Source organism: Chenopodium quinoa, unplaced genomic scaffold (genome assembly GCF_001683475.1).
Source record: "Chenopodium quinoa cultivar QQ74 unplaced genomic scaffold, ASM168347v1, whole genome shotgun sequence".
Classification (NCBI taxonomy): Eukaryota; Viridiplantae; Streptophyta; class Magnoliopsida; order Caryophyllales; family Amaranthaceae; genus Chenopodium; species Chenopodium quinoa.
Genome location: NW_018742205.1, coordinates 7,322,710 through 7,337,578, shown reverse-complemented (window position 1 = coordinate 7,337,578; position 14,869 = coordinate 7,322,710). Strand labels below are relative to the sequence as shown.

At 34.9% G+C, this 14,869-nt stretch overlaps 1 long non-coding RNA gene across 2 annotated transcripts; it reads left to right on the top strand.

Moving 5' to 3' along the window:
* Positions 1-1,289: 1,289 nt before the first annotated feature.
* LOC110731359 lies at positions 1,290-13,303 on the top strand. 2 transcript variants are annotated; one of them, XR_002513289.1, is made up of 5 exons: positions 1,290-1,707; positions 2,623-2,782; positions 2,917-2,966; positions 6,890-6,974; positions 11,659-13,303. It is a non-coding gene; the product is annotated as an uncharacterized LOC110731359 (long non-coding RNA). The 2 variants fall into 2 exon arrangements; XR_002513288.1 differs by having other exon boundaries at positions 1,291-1,707; positions 2,604-2,782.
* Positions 13,304-14,869: the final 1,566 nt, after the last annotated feature.

The window sequence follows — 14,869 nt, the reverse complement described above, 5'->3', positions numbered from 1 at the left end:
TTCATGCGACAGTTCGGCCTTCGTTAGGCCGTCCCCGCCACGTGTGACACGAGTGTCTACTTGCACAGGACAGACCGACGAGGAAAGGGGGACGTGAGCTGGGCAGTTCAGCATGTCCCTTTCATTGACATGTGGGATCAGTGGTTGCAGCACGTCGCGGATGGTGCGCCTTTCCAAGGCCGGATGGAGTATCATGATCCATACATGGTATGGTACAAGAGCATTACCTGGCGTTTCATCAACCCTAACTACACCCCACCCTCAACTCATTATCAACCAGCTTTTGGAGACATTAGTGGATATGTGAGTTTTAGTTGGATTTTTGTTTTTTTATTTTTTTTTATCAATTTGTAACTTCTGGTATTATTAAATTAACTGACTGTTGACTAATGCAGGCGTTTGATATGCTTGCTATACATGATGCACTGAGAGTCTTAAGCATATCATATCCCACCATACCGGAGATAGATGAAATTCAGGCAATGACTCTGAGTAGCTTACAGAGACATGGTCATGGTCATCTTATCCAGGGGCGGGACCAATCACACCAGGGTTCACACCGTGAGGTAGGCGAGAGTAGAAGGGGACAGACTCACACGTCCCCTATAGAGTCCCCGTAATTTTTTGACAATCAGGAGGATTTCACCATACCCATGTCTGCGTCATACTCATCATAGGAGGGACCATCATCCAGCCAACAGACTCCTCCCCAGACTTCTACTCCAGATCCTTTCACAACAGTATCTCAGTACTATCGTCGTAGGAGACCGCGAGTTGATAGACAGCAATACATCGAATAGATGAATCAGGATCTTATAACTTCTTTTGCTAGTTTGTTGTAATCGGATTCTCTAGTACGTTGTATCTAAACAAATATTATCAATTTTACTGACTTTTTTTAATTGAATTTAATTGATTTTCTGTCCATTATCAACTTCACCATACACATTCATTCTTTTCATTGAACTGGTTGTTGTTGTTGTTGCTGCTGATGTTGTTGTTGTTGTTGTGGTGCTTGCTTTTGTTGTGGTTGATGTTGTTGTTGCTGCTGTTGCTGTATTTGTGGCTGGTGTGGTGCCTACAGTTTGCAGGCTGGGTGTTGCAGGTAAAAACGCCAACCAGGCTGGCGCTTTATGGCTGAGAGTAAAACGCCAACCAGGATGACGTTTTTACCTTGACCATCAGTCAGGGTAAAAACGCCACGTTGGATGACGATTTTGCCTTGACTGAATTTTTTTTTAAAAAATGATCAGGATAAAAACGTCATCCTAATTGACGTTTTACACTGAAAGCTTAGTTGGGTAAATAGTTTTGCCACGCATTTACTTTGAAAATTGTTTCCAATAAAGGCATACTTTGGCAATTCTTCCCTCATGAAGTCAATACACTTTGGAAGTCTCTTATTTACCCCGTCATCCAGTCGCTCCGTTCAAGTCATTCACCAACTCTCAACTCCTACATTCAATTTCTACCAGTTCATATCAAATCTGCAAATCTGAAAAAAAATTCATCATCAATTCATCTTTTATTAGGTGAAATTCTTGTTTGATGGTTGAATATTACCAAGATTATTGCTTGAGAGAGCGTGTTGGAAGTGGAGAGAGATTGTTGCTTGTTTTCCCCTAAAAAAATTAAGGCAACAATCTCTCTCCACTACCACCAAGCTCACTATCATCGGGCAAATTTATATCTCAAAGATTAAAGAAGGTTTGCGATTTCAATCTGTCAGTTAAATATTTTGTTTCAATTGATTAATTATTTAAATTAATTCATGTTACCCCAGATCTTTGCTCAAACCCTAATTTGATTGATTTGCTGCTTTACTCATCGATGGATTTGATTGATAATTTCTAATGTATATTGATGAATTGAAACAGGTTATTGTATTTAAGATCTGGGGTTTTTCGTTTTTTTTTTTTTAAATAGATCACGTTTTCTTAGGAAATTTTCGATTTTTGATGCGATCATCGACTTTCGTAGTATTGGGTGATGAGTTGTAATGATTGAAAGTTGTTTGATTTTTGGAATTTTTGTGGGATTATTCAGATTTTAGGTGATTGTTACTAGCAAATTAAATCCTTTGTTTGTTGGCAAGTGAAAATAGGGCTTATTAATATCGGGCGAGAAAGGTTTGTTCAAATTTAAGTATTCTCTTGTTTTAGGTGCTTGTAATTTTGTAAGTAGGTCCATTGATACTACGATATAGAAAGAAAATGAGTTAATTTGAGGGAAATTTGAATAACTCGAGTATGGTACTTGATCACCATATATTGTACCAGTATTTGCTGTGTTTCTGATATTGGATTGAATATGAGGTTTTTTAGGCATCTTTTTGTTCCTGTTGCAAGGACTACATTGACATTTATAAGTTCATGGAAATTATTTTGATCATGTCAGATTGTTTAGACTATTAAACCAAATATATTCGAAAAAAAATGTGAGCTTTCATCTTTATCATGTCTATGTGTTTTTACTTTTCGACCCATATTAAACTTATGTGTAGTGCCTGTAGGCCCTGTACTTAATTTTACCTTGATTTTGAATGAAGTTGAGGTAACTGGCTTCTAGATATTCCTGTCCAAGTTCCATAGCGTTTTTGACAGGGATTGATGATCAATGCAGCGTGATGAAGTTTTCTGCTTTGAATGGCATTGGATGTATTACTCCTAATTATTTTCTGCTGATATTTTGGAGTTCTGACTACCTCCCATGAACATTAATAAAGATCAGAGCTGTGGAATGAACTGGATATCTAAGGATATGTTTGAAGCTCTGGATGGCGGTAAGCTTATAGATTGGCATGGTTTCATTGTGCTCAAATGAACTTGATTGATTTGAAAATTTATAGGTTGAGCAAGAACTTTGTATTTGTTGTCTGTATTTCTTAAACTTTAACTTCCATATTCTTTTGTGCAGATTTTGGAGTTAAGTTTACGTTGTAATGGCTGCAAGACTATGTGGAACAGGTATTTTATCTTAGTGCAATTCATCTCTTGAACTGTTGTACCTATCTTCATTCATTACTCTATTAATATTAGGTTGTACTGTTCATTTTTGGTTCTCTTAACATTTTACGCATAACTTTTCTGATCAAGAAAAGACTTGGGCATTCATTTGTCATGATATATTCCAAAGAAGGGATACTAACTTCTAAATGTGTGTGTGCGCGTGTGCATGTGCTTTGTAAGTACTTCGTAATTGAATTGTATGTTTTCTGCATCTAAAATTTACTTTAAATACAGTACTTAGAACTTTGTAACTAAACAAAGTAGGTTGGATTTTGAGTCTGCCTCTTGTTCTAGGTGGATGGAAAAACCTGCCACATGTTTCTATGTGTTTGTTTTCATGTGTGGGAAAATGTTCAATGCTTTATGTAATTGCAGAAAAAATAATATTCTATGCTCCTAGTCAACTCCAAGAACATTAGAGATATTTTAGGAAGCAATTGATTTAAGAAACATGTTGCTAGAGATCAATGACTTGGAATACTTTGTCTTAACCTATTTGAAGAGATATTAGTGGTCAAAGAAATTGCACAACCATGTTTGCCTTACATTATGTAATAGATGTAGTAGCAAATAAGATAGCTGATGTGAAGTTTCTGTGAAGTTACTAGCCTTGAAAAGTCAAGAAAGCAACTTTTTTCAGTCTAAGTTCAAAACTAAAATATCTGTTGCGAGACTTGTCAACCGCTGAATTGCTGCACAAAATGCTAAGTAAGAAGTATGCATTTACTTTACAAATTTGCATCATCTAATTACAACATGATGACTTATACCTATCCTACAAATACATGTACCATGTGCCTTATCTGTTTCCTAGAGACCTTGAAATTCTTGAGGAGAAACACGATAAGAAAGAACTTTCCTCCACAAAAAAAAAAAAAAAAAAAAAAAAAAAAAAAAAAAAAAAAGAACTGAAGACAAGGGAGGGTATAGTGATGAGGTTAATGAGTTCTGTTCAGCAGATTCCACATGGGGGTGATGGTTTCGAGTTACGTGGAAGTCTTGGGGTTATGCTGATGCTCCTATGTATAATTATCATGTCAATTTCAGTCATATCCATGCTCGTATTTGCGTGTGCCGATGATGGTGAACCTAAAAAACATCGCACTGGAGGTGCAGGGTGTGGGGGTGGTGATTGAGGAGGTGCAGGGTGTGGGTGTGGTGATGGAGGAGGTGCAGGGTGTGGGGGTGGAGGCGGCGGAGGGTGTGGAGGTTAAAAAGTTGTAAAATATCAGTATACCCTCATAGTATATACGTCTATATATGTGTTATGTGAGTGCTCGTGCTGGTGTGCATATATACCCCTGTGAATGATTCTAGAAATTTCTATTGAAATCTAGCGAAAAATAAAACATGTATAGTTTTTCTTGTATAGAAACTACTCATATATAATTTTCCCAGTTTATGTTATACTCGAGTACTTAATAAAAACCCGAGTACTTAATATCTGTAAGCATACATTAATTGCAGTGGGAATTCAACTTACAATATAGAGTATATTTCTGCTAGTGGCTGATGATTGACTGACAAGCTGCAAGCGAGCTAGAGCTCATAAGTACTTGCAATGTATTATGTCAGCGTATGTAATTATCATGTTTCCAAGTTTCCATAGAATAGATGTGTTTTTCAAACTTTATTTTTTAGCCTTTTCCATCCTACAATCTGGCTTAATTTTATACCTCTTATATTCTCCTTATTCTATTTATTAGATGAGTGATGATTTGACAGTGATAGGAGTCCTTCCCTTTTGTAATCTACTTTTTCCTGCGCCTTCATTTGTGATGAGTATCATGTTTCCAAGCTTGTATCTTCTTTACACTAGGAAGGAGTCGTAACTTAATTATCCATGATAATAATGTCTTTTAGAGTAAAATGATCATCGAAGATTTATGCCACAACTAGTTTGGTCTGTCCTTGAGAAATTTTGGTGGTATATGTCTATTTAAAGCGTGAGGAGGAAAAAGTTCATGCAAGGGCAAATAGTTTTAGTTTAGTTTAGTGTAGTGTTTTATTTATTTAATTTTTTTTTTTTTTTGGAGGAAAACAAGAGCAAGTTGATAAGATCATAAGATTGACTTTTTTTATTTTTTTGAAAAGAGTTATTAATCACCATGAGATGTTACAATGAAATTTTAATCAAAGGGATACATAACCAAACCTTCATTTCTGAGATTTTCTGAAGTCTGAACGTCTACAAGAGACTTTGAAGTTAATTTATGTGAAGTTTAGGTCTGAAGCTCTGCTTTTCTGGTAATTATTTCGAGTATTTAGTATTCTGTTGGGTATATTGACGGGCACAGTAGGTTTTGTCATCAGGTAAAATGAACAAGGGGAATATCTGTTAGAGGGAAGTGGGAAGTTGTTAGTCTATTAACAGAGGAGATTAGGGAGAGAAATTATGGAGATTGTCGAGAAGTTGATTTTGTTTTAGTCGGTATTTGGAGTGTCTAGCCACTCAAAAGTTTTGTCATTACAATTCAGCTAGAGGTAGAATGAACAACAAGAAGAGGAAAATCAGTTAGAGGGAAGGTGTTAGGCATAAATAGAGGAGAAGTTGATTTTGTTTTAGTCTGTTATCAAGACTGTCTAGCCACTCAAAAGTTTGGGGGCAAACCCCATTTGATGATTTAATAGCATCGAAGTATAATCTCCAATCAATTTCCCCCAAAATCACTTCCCCATATCTGGCTTTTTCAGTGTGTAATAAACTTTCTATAAAGCCATATAATATTGATTCAGGCTGAATAATTTATACAGCTGGTGCTTCTTGCCAATTCACTTCACAACTTTGATACCAAACTCCAGTTCTTTCGAGATAACTGCAGCCTGCAGGTCTGCCAATACAAACAAAGACAGGATCTTCTGCCAGAAATCAGCAGGAACTTAATTCGAAAAAAAAAATGTTCTGTTGTTTCATCTTTATTTCCATACAAGCAGCATGTTTATTCCAGATTTTCATATTGGCAACCTGTGAAAGATGCATAACCAGTTTTGGCTTTGTGGGACTTCATCAGATTATCTTACACTATATGTTAATTTGGATGATCTGTGTGCCTACCTTATGACAAACCAGAGTATCTGAGCCTTTTCATGTATTGTTTGTTTGTGCTTCAAGGACTGCATGATTGCTGCTGCATCTTACAAGAAGTATAAATTGACCAAATCTAGGTATCTTAGTCCTCGACATTCAGAAGCTCATAGAATTTTTTTGATGATGTTAACTGACTTTGAACCTTTTTTTTTAATCTCTCATCTCTCTTGAATGTCTGATAACATCTTCCCTTTATAAACTTGTGTTTCTGCTTGTAGTTAGTTTTCTTTATATCTTGTAATTTTCTGGTGCTGTGGCCTAAATCTTATAGACCTTAGGGTGATGGACTTCTTATAGTGATTTCCAGGAGTTTCAGATTATGACAGAGATTGAAAATCAATCCGATGCAATGAACTAGTTTGTTTTGAATGGAATTAAAAGTATTTCTCCTTTTTAGAACTTTGCTGATATCAATATCAGAGCTGGGGAAAGAAAACTTCAGATATCTAACGATTTCTTAAGCTGTGTTTCTGGATGATAGGTTAGCATCTACTTCGTATATATTTGCATGACTTACATTTATTTTAGATGAACTTGATTGACTTAAATACTTTTAAATTTGTCTTAGTATATCATTTTATGTATATATGTTGTCTGTATTAAAGCTCAAACTTTAGCTTCCACATACAATGATTTTGTGCTAGTTTAAACTACCTTGCACTGGGTTTTGTGAAAGCTATGGAACAGATTCTCAACTGACTGGAGTTCAATCATTTTCTGACTGTAGCACCTCTTCCTCCAACATTCTATTAGCCTAGCTTATTAAACCTATCTTTTCTTTCACATTCTACAGAGAAACATGCATGCGTATGAAAAGGAAAGGCGGTCTTTGGATGATGGTTTTGATGAGGAGGCATAGTATGCCTGTCTATTTGCAGGTATGTGTTACTGACCAAATTATAATTGACATATTGTTGAAGTATAGCCTTCCCAAACAACACATGTAAGTATCCGACATTTATAAAGGAAGAGACAGTTAAAAACACTTTTAAGACTATATAAAGCTAAGGGGCTACTCCTCTTATTGCCATATGGCTTTGGGAAGGAATCTCCTTAGACTTGTGAAGTGGACTCTCTCTCTCTCTCTCTCTCTCTCTCTCTCTAACTTGATGATAGGTGCGGCCCAAACCCATAATTAACACATAGGAAGTACGGATTGGAAATATAAAAATCCACTTTTGCAGTGTGTTTAAACTGTGTTAAGTGCTTTATAAGTACTGCATGTAGAATGATGCAAGTACACAAAGGAGAATGGATTTAATCGCAGAATAATGCATTTAAATTCTTTTGTTACAAAAAATTCTGTCCTATGTAAAAACCTGTGATGAGCTACCTAATGACATCTTAGGATGGAAGAGCTGCAAAAAAGAATAAAATTTTCAAATTGCTAAAGTTCTGTGTGTTCATGTGTTTATGTGCTTGAGAACGTATGCTTTTGACCACCAATGCACAACACAGCAGCCGAATGCAGATTAGTTGTCAACCTTGAAAAATGATCTGATAAACTTGTGATTTGTCGATATTGTTTGATGTCTGACCAGTCTGATTCTTAATGGATTTTGTGTCATATTTGTTAGTGGCACGGTTTATGCAATTTTCATGTTGAAAGCTCTTTACTGATTACGATAGGGAATTTAGGAACAAAATGAATTTTGAAGCACGATACTGTCCAAAAGCGTAGGACAATCGGTATGGTTTAACTTCAAAACCCACTAAGATAGAGGCTAAGGAGACTTTTTTGGTCCGTCTCAATAATAGTGTCATTTAGGCTTGGAGTAAATGAACAGTAGAGAATATAATAAATTTTTCTTACAAAATTAGTGATTAGGGAGATTTCTTCTGTTAGGAGTAACTTCCTTTGTAAAGTTATCAATCAATATGTACTCAGTCTAGGTATGAAGTCTAACACTAAAAACTAGTTGTGAGACTGGTTCATAAGCTGACTTTATGAGTAGTATGTGTCCTTCAGAAAATAAAAATATAACATGATGACTTCATTGAGATATTTACCTATCCTACAAATACCCTTACCCTGTATCTTTTCATTTCCCAGGGAACCCTGAACTTCTTGAGGGGAAAAACAAAAGTAAGAAAGAAAAGGGTGAAGAGGAGATATTCCAAGTTTATAATAGTGATGCGCAAATAAATTCATCATTATTCTAGATATTTTACCCTACTATCCCCTTAAATTCCCTATCCCAACCTTATTTATAGGTTCCTTGAGCTTCCATGATACTTTTGTGATGTTCATTTCAAGTATATCACATTTATATATTTCGTAGCCCTTGCTAACAGGTTTAAGTGATGAGGCTCTTAAGTTCTTTTAATGGTGAGCATATTCCGTATGGGGGTGGTGGTTTTGAGTTACTTGAAAGCACCCAAGTTATGTTGGTGCTGCTCTGTTTGATGGTTATGTCCATATCAATTATGTCTATGATTGTATTTGCCTGTGCTGATGATGGTGAACCTGGAAGTAATCGCAGTGGTGGACCTGGTGGTGGTGGATTTTTTGCTAGTGGTGGATTGTTTGCTAGTGGCGGCGGAGTAGGAGGCGGAGGATGTGATGGTGGAGGATGTGGTGGTGACTCAGTAGTCTTAAAAAATATTGAGCTGCTGCTACTTGCTGGGTTCCCACTTCTGAATATGAAGATCACAATCAATTCAAACCCTACTCTGAAAAAAATATTAAGCTACGGAGTATAAGCCATAGGATACGGGGATACAGGTGACCCAAACCTTACTGTAAAAAAAAAAAGTTATTGTGTATAATTTAACATTATGTAAATTATAATATATTATCTTTTAGTTCTGTGAGTGATATGCAGTGGTAGATTTAGGATTTTCGAGATGGTGAGTCACCATCATTTATTGATCACATATGAAAATACAAAAAAAATTTGGGTCTAGTTCATAATTGTTTTCAATCCAAAAATTATATTAAAAAAAATGTATTACAACCAAATTGATTTCAATCTAAAAATAGAACATAAAAATCCATACTACCAAATAGTACTTAATAAATCTTACAAGTCAAAGTTACTACAAATAAAATAGTACCCATCCATTATTTTAATAGTAGCAAAAAAAAAAAAAAAAAAAAAAAAGTACAATGACCTTATAGACCGGTTTTTTAATATAACCGGTCTCTTTGACCCATTATTCTAAAGAATAGCAAAAAACCGGTCTCTTTGACCCATTATTCTAAAGAATAGCAAAAAAATGACCTTAGAAAACAACAGGTCTCTTTTAATTACAAAAATAAAGCAGCGAGAATAAAGCAGAAGTAGTTTAGTGGATTCGGCGTTATTACTTAGCATCTAAGAGACCTGTTATTAATAATAACTCTCTTTGATAGATTTTTGTTTAAAAAAAAAAATCAACTTCATTTTTTTTTGGGGGCTACAGGTTCTGGTGCATGTGCACCAGTGTTTACCAATGTAGCTCCGTCCCTGGTGATATGGGAAGATGATTGTTCATTGTTTGACATAGTAAAAGATATAAATTATAAAATTATTGTTGTGAGTTTGTTTTTGAGTTTTAATTAGTTGACATAGTAATGTAATAACGACCTACATTGTATAATATGTTAAAGTTTATAGCTTCTCCGCTTCTTAAAATTCTTCCTACTAACATTATGAGGTCAAAGTTACAAATCTTTAATAACAATAATATGATTGGAAGTAATATATTAATTTGTTATTAAAATATGAAGCATTTTTCAATTTATTATCTTAGTTCTTAAGAAAAATAAAATATATGATTGAAAGCTGATGTGGAAAAGAAAGGTTTACAGAAATCTATCCATCTTTGATAGATGGATTAATACCTATCACCTCTGCACGTCTGGAACGACTAAAATTGCTTGATTAAGAACGTTGATCATTCCTTCTTTATATGTGCTAACCTACTAGGCATAATGATCATGGCTTCTTCAACTGCTTTATATGTTAAGTTGGAAAATATGTGTGTTGTACATAACTTTGATATTTTAGTTTAATTCTACATGGATTACATGACATATAACAGCTGTATCATTGTGCTATTGCCTAAATTTATAAGACCGTATGGTGAATGGCTTCTATAGTAGTGTTGGCCAGGTCTACAGGATCTATAATTAATGACGGGGGGGTTTAAGATCAATGCGATGCAATGAACTAGTGTGTCTTGATACTTGATAAGTTGATAGGAAATTGTAGTATCACTCCTGTTTTGCACATTGCTGACATTGTGGATTTTTATCAACCTTTCTTGGATTTGTAATGGATAATGGGTAAGCCGTAAGCATATTGATTTGGCATGTCTATCATTGACTCATTGTTATAAGATGAACATAACGCTGTAAAGTTGACCTATAGTTATATACGAGTAGCTTTTTTTGTTATTAACTTATAGCTTCTATATATGTATTTAGTACTAATTGAGAATAAGACTTCTTTGCATTAAGTGCTATGACTGCCATGAAATAGACGCTCAACTGAGTGAAGGTCATATTTCCAACTATTGACAATTTGACATAGGAACTTCTGAAGTATGGACTGACAATATAGAAATCCACTTTCATTGTGTGTTTAACTGTGATAAATGTAAAGTGTTGCAGTAGCTGTTATATGTAATGCTACTAATGCATGTTGTAGAATTCTGCAAGTACCCAAAGGAGAATGAATATAAGTTGATTGAACTATATGCAGTTTAAGTAATACGTATTTTGTTCCCGAAATTGCTGTTATGTCCTAACGAAATATGGATGAAATTGCCTGCTATGATCATCTACCTGATAGCATCTTATTAAGTTATGATGGAGGAACAGTGAAAATGAATGAGAATTTCAGATTGCTACATTTGTCCGTGTGTGTTCGCTCACGAGCATCTTATATTTGCTTGAGCATGTATGTGTCTGTAATGCGTGATTGATTTGTCAAATTGTTTTGGGTGTTCTGTTTTTATGTTGTTGTCTGAGTCTTCAATTCTTGAGATTTTTTGCATCATTTTGTTAGGGGTTTGATGCAAATTATTAGAAAATTAAGCTCAAAGTTCTTTTGAGATTGCAATAGGATATATATGAAAATGATTGATAAATTTAGAAGGAAGATACAGTAAAAAAAAACCTAGGATATAACCTGTAAAGTTCAGCATCAAGCCTTCAACTTCAACTTAACGTCTTCTGCTAATTAATGTGCTAGGGAGATTTTTCTTTAGTGTCTAGAAACAAAGAAAAAGGAGATTTATTTTGATGGATATTAATTTTCAACCTTTCTCCGTTTCCAATTTTCTACGCACTCCACTTTTCTTTTAAATTCGTTTCACATGACATTTACTCCATTTAGGCTTGAAACAAATAATTAGAGACATAAAGGGTTTTAATTTTTTACTATCTTTATATTAAACAGTTCGCAATGAGGGAAATTTCTTGCAGTGAACTTGTATGATTCCCTTGAAATTTATTAAGAAAGCGACCTTTTTTCTACATACACTAGATAGGAGTACAATTTATGCGACTGGTCCAAAATAGTATTGCTGACTTCTTCTATAGTTTCCCTTATCCTGTTTCTTTTAATTTGGCAGCTCTCACTACTAAAGTGAAGTGATGAGACTTTTAAGTTCTCTAAATGGTGATCATATTCCGTCCGGGGGTGGTGGTGGTTTCGAGTTGATTGAAAGCGCCCAAGGTGTGTTGGTGTTGCTATGCTTGATGGTTGTGTCCATTTCAATTATATCCATGCTTGTATTTGCATGTGCTGATGATGGTGAACCTAGAAAAAAACGTAGTGGTTATGTTGGTGGTACCTTTACCAGTGGATATGGTGGAGGCAGCGGAGGTGTAGGTGGAGGTTGTGGTTCCGGCGGAGGCGGAGGATGTGGTGGGGGTGGGGGTGGAGGATGTGGAGGTGGCAGTTGCTAAAAGTATTAAACATCAAACTTCAATTCGACTCAACAATAATCGGTTTCTTTTCTATAAACCTTTCTTTGCACTTGTTTTTAGATATATCAATAAGTGCTTTGTTTGGGTTTGTGTGGAAGTGTTTGTAAGGTGGTGGTTGCTACATGCTAAGGCGTCCAAACGTTACTAAGGTTACTTTTTATTTTATTTTATTTGGTGTGCCTCAAGTTTTAGTATGTGAAAAGAATTAATGTGTATAATGATATATATATTGACAATACAAACGTAAACTATAATAAATTTATGTTATAGCTCTATATATGATATGTTTAGATGATAATTTATACTCCGTATTTCTTTTATTCCAAATACTCTGTTGGTGATAATGGTAAAGGATGACTCTCTCAATTATCTACCCTTTCCCTCTTAATATTATTTATTGTTTGGGCATTAACTTGGGCGTTAGAGGCTCGCTCTTAATTCATTTTGATGAAGCCATTTATAACCCGGACTCAAGAACCACAAGCATCCATGCCTTCAACGCGGCATTCTGAAATAATCTGTGGAAAAATCAACCCTGCCTCAGTCTAAGTAGACTTTTATTGCTTAACAACAAAGTATACTTAATTAATTACTTAAGAAATGTAATCATACAAGTTATAATTATTTTATGAATGGTTAATACTTTTCCTATAAATACATGTACCCTTTGCCTGCTAGAGGAGACCCTGAAATTCTTTTAGGAAGAAAAATCAACAGAGAAAAGTGATGAGGCTATTGAGTTCTTTTCAGCATGCCCCGTATGGGGTTGGCGGTTTCGAGCTGCTCGGAAGCGTTGGTGGTATGTTGGCATTGCTCGGTTTGATGGTTATGTCCGTTTCAATTATTTCCATGCTCGTATTTGCGTGTGCTGATGATGGTAACGATACACCAAAAAAACACCGTCGTAAGAGTCATACTAGTGGTGGTGGATTCGTTTTTGGTGGTTATGGAGGTGGAGGTGGGTGTGGGGGCGGAGGTGGAGGCGGCGGCGGCGGTTGTTAATAAACGTACATATTCATGCTAAAATATTGATCTTCGTCACTTTTCATGAGAGTTCTCCTTCTTTGCATTTGTTCCTCCTATATACCTCTTCATTTATACTTTGTACATGTGTAGTAAAACTTGTAATTCGTGACTATTGTGAGGAATAATATTTGTACCGACTAATGAAGCAATTTAAGTCTGTATGTTGTGTAAGTGATTTTGCAGTGTGAAAAAAATTATTGTGTATAAGTCAAGAAAGAATATGTAAATTATAATACTTTTTTCGGTTTTTGTTAGTTGATATATCTTTTTTCCTGATAAATTAATTTATACACCGTAAAAAAATTGATATTTTCAAAAAATATATCAAAGGCAAAACTAACAAAATCTTATATATATGATTATATTTCTTACATATACATAACAAAAGATGATAAAAAGAAAGTGTGAATAGATTATTTTGAAACTTTACCCCAGCAATTTCCTTTTAAAAAACTGGTTATTGATAAAGTCGATAGTTCTTCTAAGAGTTATGCAATGCCATACATAAATATGTGTTTTTTTTTTCTCTTACAAAAAGATATTAAAACAAATTCCTCCACTAAAATTGTTAACTAGTCTTGAAAAGTCAAGATAATCAAAACAAAAAATATATACAAGTATGAAGTATCCGTTTAGAAGCTTGTCAAAAGCCAACATGTATTGATGTGCACGTCGCTAATAAACAAACTATGCTTAAATAATTTTAAAAATAAGTATCATCAATCAACTTGATGAGATTAATTATTAATACTTGTACTTATATATCCTACAAATACTTTGTCCTTTTGCTTTGAGGAGACCCTGAAATTCTTGGAGCGAAAAGTCATAAGAAAAGAGCTTAAGGGAAAGATCGAGAAGAAAGTAAAGTAATGAGGTTAATGAGGTCTGTTCAGCGTATTCCATATGGAGTTGGCGGTTTCGAGCTGCTCGGGAGTCTTGGTGGTATGATGGTGTTGCTTGGCTTAATTGTCATGTCCATTTCAGTTATATCCATGCTCGTATTTTCGTGTGCTGATGATGGTACAGATAAACAGAAAAAACATCGTAAAGGTTATGGTCGTAATCATGGTAGAGGTGGATTCAATTCCGGTGCCTGCGGAGGAGGTGCAGGGTGTGGTGGCGGAGGCGGTGGTTGAAAACAAAAGTTTGCTATCCTTGTATTCTTTCCATATATATAAACCTCTTCATACATCTATCGTAAAACTTGTAACTTGTGAGTAATATGTAGCAACATAATAATGTAAGATATGTGTTGTACAAGTAATTTTGCGTTTTCATAATCACTTGTGTTTTTATAATAATTTATTAGGGTCCAAATTAAACATTACGATAGTTTATACTTCGTATATTTTAATATATCTTGCAATTATCAATGTGAGAGATTATGATTACATACTTTGTATGAATGTGATTATTAGTTGACTTTGAATATTGACCAAATGAAGAAATTTCTCCTACAATTAATCTTTAGGGTGAAATTGTCTAACTTCATGGTTATCGATCGTCAAATGTAACTCCTTATATTTCTATTTTGTGTCCAATATATCATGCCACCAATGTGCTAGCTATGACCCAAAGTTTATGGTATTGTGCATCATGAACTCACAGTTTGTGGTGTTGTGACTTGTACGTACATTGACGGTTGTGGGATGGTGAAGGTGGGCTGCTAGATGTGCTAGCTTGTAGTGTTTGTGTCACTTATCGATGAGGAAGTAAAATTACTGAGGGCGTTGCTATGCTCGAAATTTGGTTAGAGGAACATGGATAAATGTGTTTTTCTGTGATTTTGTTTTTCCCTTAATATTGTTGATTACTTGATGCACATTT